Source organism: Myotis nattereri, assembly GCF_964212035.1.
Source record: "Myotis nattereri genome assembly, chromosome: 2".
Lineage (NCBI taxonomy): Eukaryota > Metazoa > Chordata > Mammalia > Chiroptera > Vespertilionidae > Myotis > Myotis nattereri.
In genome coordinates, this window is record NC_138076.1 from 141,819,728 (window position 1) to 141,833,392 (window position 13,665).

General features: G+C 38.4%; 1 protein-coding gene across 1 annotated transcript in view; it reads right to left on the minus strand.

Annotated features, from left to right (window-relative positions):
- NAV3 (neuron navigator 3) overlaps positions 1–13,665 on the minus strand; it is a 350,115-nt gene that overhangs the window by 144,983 nt on the left and 191,467 nt on the right. The window lies entirely within an intron of this gene.

Genomic DNA, 13,665 nt, shown 5'->3' on the forward strand with positions numbered 1-13,665 from the left:
GGGCAGAGCCTTCCCAGCACAATCATAGCCAACAGCTACAGTTGTAAGCTTGAGCCTGTGGTCCGAACACGTGGCCCCACGTGCCTGAGTGATGTGGGCTTGATAGAGTTCAGGTGCATGTAGTTGAGTAGGATTGAAACCATCGAGAATGTTGTAAACATCTTGATCACGCCCTTACTTTGCCTCGTGGCATCTGTTATAAAATAAAGACATGGCTAGTGGGCACGGGCGCGGTCCATCAGAGGAGCAGCGTCCCACCGAGACCCAGCTTTCATTCTCTTGTCTGTCATTTCTAAGCCTTTCATCGCCCCCACTCAGGGTCACTGAACCAGGTTGAGCTGGCATGAGTATGCCATGGCCGTGCCGGCTCCCCACATCTCAGGGCCACCACCATTACTCAGGGTCAGTACAGCCTCAGTCACGTTACTATTAGGTAATCTTGCTTGCTGGACCAAGGAGGATGAGAACAGGGTGTTTAATCTCACATTCCATGCTAAGCTGATTTTTTTCCCCCTTGAGAATTGGGATAAAGACATAGTCTTTCCATGTGGATAGAGTGGATGATAATGAAGACCCAGGAGCTACGGGTGTTTATCAGCACTACATGCGAAGAGCTACAGAGAAAGCTGGTCAGCAGAGTAAAATCAATGGCACAGGTGCACAAAAAGAAGCAGAGACCCTTGGCCCCGTGGCTAAAGCTTCACAACTTGCCCTTGGGTTCTGGGAGTCATCCTTGCTTCTTTATAATAGGTGACCATTGTGCTTAAGCAAATTCAAGTTGGTTTCTCTTTTTTGTATCAACAAATGTAATCATGATCATCCTGAACATTCACCAAACTGCTGCAGTAGAATTGTGAAATCGGCTAATTGCTTACAGGATTAGTAAATTCTGTCCTTACTAGTTGAAGGACCTTGAACGAGTCTCATAAACTGTGCCTCAATTTCTTCCTCTGAAAATGGGAAGAATAAAATCTAGTGCAGACAGGTTTTACGACAATTAGAGAATACATAAAGCTCTTACTGTAAGAACCCTATAAATAATAGCTACTTGTTGTTCACAAAGCCTCTCATATATTTTAAAAAGGAAATATATGAATTTTATATACAAAACAATAACACTAAGTCATGATGCATTATATCCTCATAATATGGTTAAGTTTCTTGATAACTAAAGAATTTAGTTCCACAAAAATTAAAAATTCAAAGATGACAAAATGTGTAGAACACTGAAATACTCTTTTAAATTGGAAATATTGAATATAGTCTAACTGTTTTGATAATGATTGGGAGCATCATTGCCTGTACAAAATGGGACAATTAGAGTAAAGGGATAGTTGTCCTTCTAAATGTTATTGCCTTTTTTCTTAAGGTGGAATGTATGTATTTTCAGATAAAGTAAAATGGTTTAGTAGCAAATATTTTTCTCATTCACTCTCTTTTTAAAATTGTGTTTTTGCCGAAACCGGTTTGGCTCAGTGGATAGAGCGTCGGCCTGCGGACTGAAAGGTCCCAGGTTCGATTCCGGTCAAGGGCATGTACCTGGGTTGCGGGCACATCCCCAGTGGGAGATGTGCAGGAGGCAGCTGATCGATGTTTCTAACTCTCTATCTCTCTCCCTTCCTCTCTGTAAAAAATCAATAAAAAAATATATTTAAAATTGTGTTTTAAAAGGTTTAGGGTGGTGGATATCTTTTCTCCAGACAAGTGAAATTCTTCCTTTTTTTTTTTTTTAAGCTATCAACATGCTTAATCCTACATTTAACCTCTGCAGGAAATTGTAACAATGCTTACATGGTATGTTTTACATCTTACTGGTCTGTCTTATTCATCTGTGTATCTCCAAAAGAGTTTAGCAAAGTGTTTTGTATATAAATTTGGGATCAACAAATATATTAAATGTTTGTTTAGTAGAATTTAAAAGGCTTCTATTTTGTAGGAAGAAACTATCATAGCTGACCTCAGCAACTTGAGCCATAATAGTGACACATGTAAAAGGAAATAGATGAAAGAGCAATTCTATTAAAGACATAACCTTCCAGTTTTTCAATACTTAAGTTTCTATAGACAAGACTATTGTAAAACTAATTATCAAAATTAAAAAACTCATATATTTAAATTTTCCATGAATTAGAAAGAAATAATTTTTTCAGGAAGCATTTCAAAGCATATTAGTTTTTCTTTGGCCCTTCCATTTGCCAGGTAAATATCAAATATGTTTATAAGAGCTATTAATTGAACCAAAAAATGTCAGTGTATATATAATTTCTCTGTTTACAGACACTCCCTCATTTGAATGTTGGCAGGGCATTTTCATAATAGAACCATGAGTTTGTATTTGAAAAATTTAAACAGGCATCACACAAGTAAACAAATTTAGATTAAATTTTTTCTTAGTAATTCTTCCTTCTTTTCATTCTTTCCAGAGGATTTAAATATCTAAAAAAAAAAACCCATAAATTTCATAGTTCCTCTAGAAAAATTATGCTACAATCCGGGAGCTATAAATGTTAGGGTATCTTTTTGAAAGAATAATGGAATTTTAAGAAAAGGTTTTCCTAATAATGTTATATCTAAACTTCAGAACTATCAGCCAAGATGAGTTTGAGAAGAAGTAATAGTTACAAGGAAGATTGGTACAAACAAAAAAATTCAAAGGAAACTTGTGAAGGTTAAAGACAAAAATAAATTCTCTCAAACTATAAAAATCTTAGGATAATTTTAAATTTATGTTCAAGTTATTTAAGCTATAAAATGATTCCCATTCAAAAAACCCAATAGTCTCACAAAGCATTTCTAATCCCTCCTCCCTTCCACTGCCACCTCTCTTCTTTTTTAAAAAATCTTTATTGTTGAAGGTATTGCATAGGTCCTCCTTTTCCCCCATTAACCTTTTCCAGCCGGCTCCTGCCCCCCTCCCCTCCCAGGCTCTCACCACCCCATTGTCTGTGCCCACGGGTTATGCATATATACATACAAGTTCATTGGTTCTGAGCAGAGAAACCTTACACACTTGCAGCATACTTCCTTTAGGTGTCTGTTTTCCAAGTTAATATTTCCGGGTCCCATGGCCAACCCTGTTCTAGGATATTAAACTGCTTCCTAGGCATAAATATGTGGCTTTCCCCTAATCATATCAAATATAGCATAAACTGAGCATGTATTATATTCACCGCTAAAGCTCATGCTCCTTTTGCACGTGCTAATATAGTTATGTGAAACATACCATCAACCCATTCAACAATCCAGAGATATTACGCTTTCTTCTTGTCACTCGCCACCCCCAACTATTAGAAGATGGTGTCAGTTCAAATACATGAATCTGCATCACCATCCTCTAATTTTGTCTGAAATAAGAGAAAATTGTAAAAAAAACCTCATTTTCGTATGTTGTTCAACCCTACTTTCTCAATCAACATAAAGATATATAACGCTACCATCATAACTACTCTGTGCTTTTAAAGGAAAGATGTACAGTGAAATATATTTATGCAAGTACATAAAGTGTAACAGTACATTTAAATAATAAAAATAATATCAACTTTCATGTGCTTATTACCTGGCATCAGAAATAGAACATTTCCAATTTCCTCAATGTCCATATAGGCTCCTTCCAATCATATCCCCAAACCTCTCTTCCAGAGATATCTACCATGTTTGGATTTTGTGTTCAGGTTTCCTTCACTTTCCTTTATGGTTTTACCACATGGACATGCATCCCTAATAATGCATATTGTTTAGCATCACTTGGATTTGAACTTGAAATAAACTGAATCATACCGTATGTATTATTTTGTGACTACTTTCCTTCACTCAAAATGACATTTTTGCAAATCATCTATCGCGATGTACTACTCATTTCACAGACATGCAGCTCTGTTCTACCCATGCACTTCAGTGTATTAATCCCTTTCAATACTATGGACATTGGAGTTGTCTTTGTCCTCTGGCTGCCATGAACACCTGTGTGCACACATTTCCTTGTGCTGACAGGCAGGAGCTTATCTAAAGTCTATAGCCAGGAAGAGAATCACCGGGTCCTAAGAGAGACCCAAAGGTGTTCGATCTTACTAGTCACAGACAAACAGTTCTCAAAGTAGTTTCAGAATAAACTTCTACTTGCCCATGGATGAAAATTCTCATTCTGGTTTTAATTTACAAGTTCCATCCAGACTATGAAGCAGGTGGATCATATTTTTACTTTGTTATAGGCCATTTTTGTTTTGTTTTTGAAATGTCTGTTTATGCCTTTTGCTCATTTTACTATGACAGTCTGTTTTGTTGGTTTTTTTTTTTACTTTCCTCAATGTTACTAATCTGTTATTAGTTATATGTGTTGCATATGAGGTTTCATCCAGATACTTTTCTCTTGATTGTTTTCATGTGAAATTAATTTTTCTACATATCAGAAATTTGATTTAAAAACCTTTTTAGTTTTTTTCACAGTTACTGGTTCTATTATTTTTGTGTAGTGCTTAAAAATGTGGTAATTAGCTTTAGAGAATTTTGGACTCTGTTCCCATCTCCTCCTTTTAGCTGGACAACATTTTTACCTTGATTGCTACATCCTGTTCAGTTTGGGATCCTGCCCTCAAAGGGAGCTGTACCTGGACAGTTTAATAAATTCATAGGAGATTTCTCCATTCCCCTCAGACATGACCTCCAACCTTTCCTCTCCTTGGCTGGTCGCCCAGCTTCAGCAATCTTTAAGTCTCCCCTGTGTTTTCTCCTCAGTTTCTCCGGGCTGTTCTTGGGTTCTTCTGTTTCCAATGTTATCAGATGCCCCACTGCTCCCCTGTGTTACTTCTTACACACATGCTGAGACCATGCTGGTCCCCTGGCTCTTGGCTGTTCATCCCTAATTGCTCATACTTTGTGTTTGAGGTTATACTTTGTATCATCTTCTTTGGGGTGTTTAAAGAGTAATCACAATTTTTCATCTTTGCTATCTTGTTGCTTTGTCTGTTTTTGTAGGAAATTTGGAAGATTCAAAACCTATACTTCAACCATAACTTCCTAGAATTCTTTTTTTTTTAATTAAATCTTTATTGTTCAGATTATTACATTTGTTCCTCTTTTTTTCCCCCCCAATAACTCCCCTCCTCCCAGTTCCCGCCCCACCCTCCGTCCTCACTCCCCACCCACTGTCCTCATCCATAGGTGCACAATTTTTGTCCAGTCTCTTTCCTCATCTCCCACACCCCTTTCCCCCCCAAGAATAGTCAGTCCATTCCCTTTCTATGTCCCTGATTCTATTATAATCAACAGTTCATTCTGTTCATCAGATTATTTATTCACTTGATTCTTAGATTCACTTGTTGATAGATGCATATTTGTTGTTCATAATTTGTATCTTTACCTTTTTCTTCCTCTTCCTCTTCTTAAAGGATACCTTTCAGCATTTCATATAATCCTGGTTTGGTGGTGATGAACTCCTTTAGCTTTTCCTTATCTGTGAAGCTCTTTATCTGACCTTCAATTCTGAATGATAGCCTTGCTGGATAAAGTAATCTTGGTTGTAGGTTCTTGGTATTCATCACTTTGAATATTTCTTGCCACTCCCTTCTGGCCTGCAAAGTTTCTGTTGAGAAATCAGCTGACAGTCGTATGGGTATTCCCTTGTAGGTAACTGAGTTTCTTTCTCTTGCTGTTTTTAAGATTCTCTCTTTATCTTTTGCTCTTGGCATTTTAATTATGATGTGTCTTGGTGTGGTCCTCTTTGGATTCCTTTTGTTTGGGGTTCTCCGTGCTTCTTGGACCTGTAAGTCCATTTCTTTCACCAGGTGGGGGAAGTTTTCTGTCATTATTTCTTCAAATAGGTTTTCAATATCTTGCTCTCTCTCATCTTCTGGCACCCCTATAATTCTGATGTTGGTACGCTTGAAGCTGTCCCAGAGGCTCCTTACACTATCCTCGCATTTTTGGATTCTTTTTTCATTTTGCTTTTCCGGTTGGGTGTTTTTTGCTTCCTCGCATTTCAAATCATTGACTTGATTCTTGCACTCCTCTGGTCTGCTGTCGGGAGTCTGTATAATATTCTTTATTTCAGTCCGTGTATGCTTAATTTCTAGTTGGTTCCCCAATATAAGATCGAGGGTCTCATTAGTTTTCTTGTAGATCTCATTAAGTTTATCGGCGGCTTCTAAACAGTTCTTGAGAGACCTTAAAAGTGTGGTTCTGAACTCTATATCTTCCATTGACAATTTTGTCCTGTTTCTTTGTCTCCTCATTTTGTTATGCTTCCTTGGTGCACCCCCTAGTGGTCTTAGTTAAACCTTGATTGTTGTAGCTAATACCAGGGAGGGTTTGACCTCCAGGCCTAGTGGCTATGAGAATCAGCTGTGTCTGCAGTGAGAGAACTTCTGTCCTCTAGGGAGGCGCTAATCTAGCGTTTGCCTGAGGCTATCCGGCAAATGCCTGTGTGCAGGGCTTGGGCGGGGCGGGTCGCACAGGATCAACAGAGTGGGCCTGAGAGAGCAGTTATGGCGGCTCTCAGTCCTGTCCCCAGGGGCTCTGCCTCTCTGAGTCCCAGCCCCGCTGCAAACCTCGGAGAGAAAGCTGCACTCGCTCTGACCGAAGCCAGACAGTCCCGCTTCTCCCGTTTCAGTCTGGGTCCCTAAAGACTCACCTGTATCTGGAGCTCAGAGTCTGCGACTCCCTCCCGATTGAAAACGCCAACCGCGCCCTCAGCCGCCAGCCCGCTTCGAGCACTCCGCACCTCAGAATTTAACTTCAGCACTGCGCCTCCTCTGAGTGTCCGTATGCGTTTCTCTTTCCTCCTAGTTGTAGGACTTCCACTCAGCCAGCGTTCCTGTGGTTCTGGGTGATGTCCCTTCCGTTTTTTGGTTTCACTTTTGAAGTAGTTGTTCAAAGCAGCAAACTCCAGCGTTAACCTATGCCGCCATCTTGGTTCTCCCAAACATTTTTCTAGAATTCTATAATTTTATACTCAATATCTCATTTTAGCCTTTGGGTGTTACAATTAGTTATTTTTTTATCCTCACCAAAGGATATGTTTTTAATTGATGAGAGAGAGAGAGAGAGAGAGAGAGAGAGAGAGAGAGAGAGAGAGACATTGATGTTGCATAGAGAGTCACTGCTGTGAGAGACAAACATCAATTGGTTGCCTCCCTTACACATTCAGACTAGGGACCAAACCCGCAATATAGATATATGCCCTGATTTGGAATCAAACCCACAACCTTTTCGTGTTCAGAACTATGCTCTGACAAACTGAGCCACCTGGCCAGGGCACAATTAGCTATTTTTAATGACATGAATACACAGGGCTTCTCAAGTGTTTATTTCCCTTCAGTTCAGCATCATCCCTTCAATAAACACAGACAGAATTTAGAATTGACCCCTAGATCAAATGTGCTAGCTGAGAAAACTGCACTGATAATGAACGATTGCTATAAAGCTCATTTATATTTTTTTGTAAAACAAACAAACAAACAAAAACAACAACTCCTAGGAGAGAAATGTGTACAAGTAGACATGTAGACAATCTCACAGGATCAGTATGATGGCTAAGAGTTTACACGGGAGCCAGATTGCTTAGGTTCAAGTCCACCATTGCTTGCTTCAAAAAATGTTGAATTCTCACAATGTGTTTTAAGTAATTTTCTGAGTTCTGCCTAAAGTTACTTAAACTTTAAGAGCACAGAACTTTTCCTTGGCATGTAGTAAGAGCTTTATAAGTGTTGGTTAGATTTACCAGCTATTTTTCTACTAGAATTCTTACATTCACTAAAAAATAACTCATATCTTGAATATAAAATTAGTGGAAGCATTAGAGTTAGGAATCTGTTGTTTACCATGTAAATCTTTTCTAAATTTTTATTTATTTATTTATTTATTTATTTAATTTCAGAGAAGAAAGGAGAGGGAAAGATAGAAACATCAATGATGAGAGAGAATCATCTGTCAGCTGCCTCCTGCACGCCCCCCACTGGGGATCAAGCCTTCAACCCAGGCATGTGCCCTGACCAGGAATCAGACTGTGACCTCCTGGCTCATAGGTTGACACTCAACCACTGAGCAACACGAGCTGTGCTACCATGTAAGTCTTTTTAACCCAACTCAGGTAACCCACACTTTCCAATGTTATGCATGCTTCACTCATCACAAACTTTACCAAAGGAGAAGGGAGGGGGGATCAAGGAAGAAGCAGGATTAAAATATCCACTTCTCTTTTTAAAAACTTCATTCCACAGTATTAAATTTCTTTGTGTTTGAGTAATGTGACTTAAAGTAGAATTTTAGGTTATAATCTTGCCCCGACTACTTATCACTGAGACACCTGCTGATAACTTCACTTTCCACTCAATTAAAATAAGTAACTTTCCCCCAATATTCCAGGTTGTGCCTCTTCTGCTTCATAAATAAAAAATTTTTCAAAGAGACTCATTTGAAGCAAGAGGCCTTCCTATGACTAATTCCTAATTACTGGCAGATTCACATCCCCAAGTGTTTAAAGTAATTTTCAAAAGAGAAGAAAGAGATAAGCCTTTGCATGCTTCAAGGAATTTTGAACTCTCAGAATGCTGATTAATTTTCAGAGTTCTACAGTACATGAAAAAATGAAACTCCATTGCCATTTACTTCATGACATTCCTTGTGGTTACATGAGAAAAAAATTCTAAATTAAACATTTTCATATAGTACTGTCTTCTGGGTCCTTTGTCCATTCAATCACTAAACCATATTTGCAAAAATTGGGAGCAGAAAGTTAACTCTATGACTCAACGTTTTTAAGAATTATAGCACAGACATCTATGTGCCCTTTTTTTCTTAAGGAAAAACACCATTAAATTAAAATTCCCCTGGAGTGTCTCTAGCCCTCTCTTCTTTACACCTTTTAATTATGGCTGAAACTCCAGGGTACATCCTGTGGATGCCAACAATGGCACGCTATGTAACCTGTTGAGCAATGATGTACAGCACGCCATGGGCGTCCCCCACACAAAGCCCACCAGTCAGACCTACGCTGAGACCAGGCATAACACCTGCTGACCATGTCTAGTCAGTCACCTTCTGCCCAGGGAACAGAACTCTGAGTCATTCTTTAAATTTCAGCATCCTGTATGCTATCTACCATGGGAAACAGAAAATGTATAAGTCCAAGCAGGTAAACACCACCAGAGGAAGTTTTCATGTGAATCTGTATTATTTTTATTTAGTCTATTTATAAGCTAAATATGAATGACTGCTGGTCAACATAAAACATGTGGACCACTGATGCTTATTTAAATGGACTCATTGTTGAACTCTCCAAGACTTCATTTGAAAGGCTGATAAGGCACAAAAATAGAGAACAGAAGTCTGAATTGGGTTTCTACTGGAGCATGAAATGAGTAGGAACGACAATGGGAATAACATTTTTTTTTCCTTCTTAGTGAATTAAGCAGAAACTGGCCAGCTCTCATGAAAGCAATGTCCACTTCCTCCTTGGCGCACAGCTGAACTATTGGTCTTGGCCTGGCTTATAGTTAGACGTGGCCACACAGCTGTTCTGGATAAAGGAATGTGGATAGAAGTCACATGCACCACTTGCTGGCTTGGTACATATGAAATAGTCTAACACCATGGCCCTTCCTTTTTTTGCCATCTGCCTTTTGAATATGAATGCCCAGTGACATTGGAAACATGGCTGGATAAAAGCAAAATTACTTACCGGCCACCTTAGTCTATGAAAGGCTCTATAGTGCACATTCCCCAACTGAAGGTCAGAAACACCAGTGAGGGTTTTATAGGAAGGAGAAATGAACTTTGTGTGAAGTTACTGAGATTTTGAGATTTCTCTGTTACAGGAGTTAGTGTTAACTAACAGAGCCCCGTAAAATTCTTCTGAGTATAGGTATGCCTGTAATATACATTATTATATGCAGAGAGCAGTTGTTTAAGAAACTACTTATCTAAGAATGTATACACCCATACACATGTCAATATATTACTATCCATTTACTGAATAAATGGGCACATATAAAAACATTGTGTCTAATTAACAAGCACTGCACTCACAAAGCCTAAAATGTTGCTTGATACATAGGATGAACTCAAGAAAAAATTTCAATACATGTAGGATGTCCCCAAAAATGTATACACACACTTTGAGTAATTATAAAGGCAGTGTTTATTAAAATGCATTTCATTTTCAAAATTGAACTACCAGCTGTTAAAGTGTGTATACACTTTTGGGACACCCTGTACATACATACACACACATCTAAGCTCATTATTCCTCTTCTCTTCCTATTCTTCTCCGAGAAGTCCTCATGTCTCCCATAATTTCTACTCTCTACTATATGAGATCATAGCCTCCATTATATCTCTAGCCTGGACACTAGTTTTGTTTTAAGTTACTTTTGCTTTATCCCCCTGTAACCATGCAGAAACCTTATTTTCTTTAATCTGGCTTTTTATTTTGATTTTTTCCCCCTTTAACTCAAACTGGCCTCATAGGTGAGGCCACCCACCCACCTCCTGACTCACCCACCTCCCTTTCCCTCCAGACTATGAAGTTCTGGTCAGCATCCAGTAGTCTTAGAAACAAGGTCTTGGGTCTACTGACTATTGGGACAGAGTTTTCAGTCAAACTAAACATAATATCTTGGCCTCAGTTGTGTTTTAGCTCCAGAACCAGCAAGCAGAACAATCCCACAGAGCAAGTCCTTGTGAAGTTGGACAGAGCATCTCCATGGCTGACGTCAGGACCAAATGCAATAATCAATTACCCCTACTCTAGCACCAACCAGTCAGTAGATACCACCACCCTCACTCTGTTGGTCACCATGATTAATGATTTTCCCCTATATAACCCATCCCCCAGAAGCCATCCGGGAGCCAGGTCTTTGAGCATGAGCTACCTGTGACTCCAGGCATAGTGCCATCTCCTTAATGAGTCTTTTTTTTTCTGGCTGCAAACTCCTGTTCATGTCTTATTGGGCTTTGATGTGCTCAGGCAAATGGACCCCTTCAGTCCGGTAACACCCTTGTTTCCAACTCTGCAATTTTAACTGTACTTATCATCTCCTCTCTTTGCTTTCTCTCCAAAATAAAAATATCACAAGTTCTATGTGTGCCTATTTTCTTTAATGGTATCATTTTCTACTTCTTGTGATTATAAAATGGGCATCTTGTCTGAATTATCTTTCTCTCTTACTATTATACCCTCATGAGCCACCCATCATTGTGTCTGCAAAATTTTCCTTTGTGATACCTCCTATATCAATCTCTCCCCACTTCATCCTATATTTCTGACCTTAAAACTTGGACCCAAATTCGTGTAATAGTGCCTGAAATCTATCCCCACAGTTTCTTCCCTCAATCCATTTTGCAGATTTCCCTTAAACTGGTCTTCCAAAAACCATCATCATTGTCATATTCTGCTGTTATTAGGTAATCTTCTCTAAGACACAGTGCTTTCCATTGTGTATAGTACAGACGTTAGATCTCTTAGGTTAATGTTACTGAGGCCTGTCACAATAGTTCCTGTCTCTCAAATCTAATCTTTAAATATCTTCTGCAATATGTACACTTTTCTTACAAATTTTCTCTTAATATATTTCTCTCCTCTCTAGCTATTTGAATCTCTCTAGGAACAGAACTAAAGTGTTTCCTTTTCTTATTCATTCCATTCTATTTCATGCCAGGATTGAGTGCTTTCTCCTTATTCTGAACTCTCAGCTCAATTTTATCTGTATGAACCTTTTGAAATTACACATTGCTCTGTGGATGTCCCTTGATGTCTGAGTTAAACTGCTCCCTTGATACACCTTCTCTCTCCAGATAAGCATGTTCCGTATGTGTAAATAAACAGAGTCAATCCTCATTATCCACCAATTCCACATTTGCGAATTTAGCTCCTCACTAAAATGTGTAGCCCCCGAATCAGTACTTGCAGATCTTCCATGTCACTCACGGACATGCTCAGAGCAGGGAGAAGTCTGAGCTGCCCATGTGGATATTGCCAACAGAGGTCGAATAAGGTGACATTTTGCCTTCTTGTTGCAGCTCTCTTACTGCAAAAATAAAAGTATCCTTTCACATTTTTGCCTCTATTGGAGATTTTGCTATTTGAAATGGTCCCTTAAATGTAGCGCCGAAAAGCTGTCTTGTGTGTCAGAAGGCTGTGATATGTCTTATGGAAAAATATGTCTTACTTAAGCTTCATTCAGGTATGAGCTATACTGATGTTGGTGTTTGTTCAATATTAATGAATCAACAAATATGTATTAAATAATAAATGAGGTTTCTTTCAACTGAAATACACATGAAACAAGATTATATATTGATCCATTGATGAAAATATTACGGCCAAAGGCTCAAAGGAAATTAAATTTGTATTTCCCCTAGAGGAGTGATTCAACATTCACTATTCATTGTTTGTGCACACTTTATAGAACATAACTACCACAAATAATGAGACTCACCGCAGATGTGTGTATGTAGATATATGTATATATATGAATCATATATGTGTATATTTATATATACAATTAAATCTTCATCCAGTGGTAGATATAAAAAGTGAATACACATATATGTCCCCATGTAAAGAACTAGAGAAAGGAAAGAGCGGAGGATTTGGGAGGGAGAGAAGAAAGAATGGAAAATGAAGAAGGGAGATACAGAGCAGAGAAAGTTCATGACTTATCCTTATGTTGCCATCCTGTTCCCTGAACTGGATATTCCCTTCTAGGTGATGTTAAATAGTCATTTATTATAATTATTAATGATTACAAATGTAATTATGATGATGATAAACTTATTAATCACTTATACTGTGACAAGGTTTGTGCTATGTTCAATTTTGTGGGTTATTTCCTTCATTCCAAATAATTTCGTGGAGATTCTGCAATGTTATCTTTTTTACAGGTGACAAAAATGAATTTGGATAAACTAACCTCCTAAGGAGTCCACAGAGAGAAAAGTCTAGAAAGCGATTTAAATTAGAAACTCTGACTCCAGTGGCAACTCAATTACTTTCTACCTTAATTGACCATAATCTGTCTCCCTCATTATAAATCGTTAGAAACTCTGGTAAGGCGGCTACCTGGAATGCACTGGTAGCTATCAGGATATCAGAGCAGAGCTATGAATCTGATTTAATCTCTTTTGTACTTTTTAGGTCTTGTCACCCTTCAAACAAGCTTTTCAGGAATGAAGTCAGGAAGGGTAAGTCATGTAGAATGATTTCTGACACTGGTCCTCTCAGATGTATAAGGATAAAGGGTAGGTCAAAACCCAGACTCACATGAAAAAATATAGTAAGGTTAATTGGGAAGCTTTTCCTTGCATTCACAGAGCCTGGGTTTTGAAGTCAGACACACCCGATTTCTAATGCCAGTCTGGTCTTTTCTTAGCATAAACAATTGGATCTGAGTAGGATCAATTTCCCTATCTGTAAAACAAGCATGTACAAAAATACCTCCTAAAGGCTGGTGGTGGAAGGTTAAATGAATCAGTATCTTTAACAACAGTGTAATAGGTAACAGGAAGTATTCAAAAGGGCAATTACAATTGTTAATAAAAGTCTATTAATAGAACTATCCTATTGCCTCCATTGAGGCTCATCACGGATTGAACTAAATATTCCAAATTGCCAAAATACTTTAAGAGTTTTATAATCACAACATTTTTTGGGTAATCTAATAGGAAAGATGA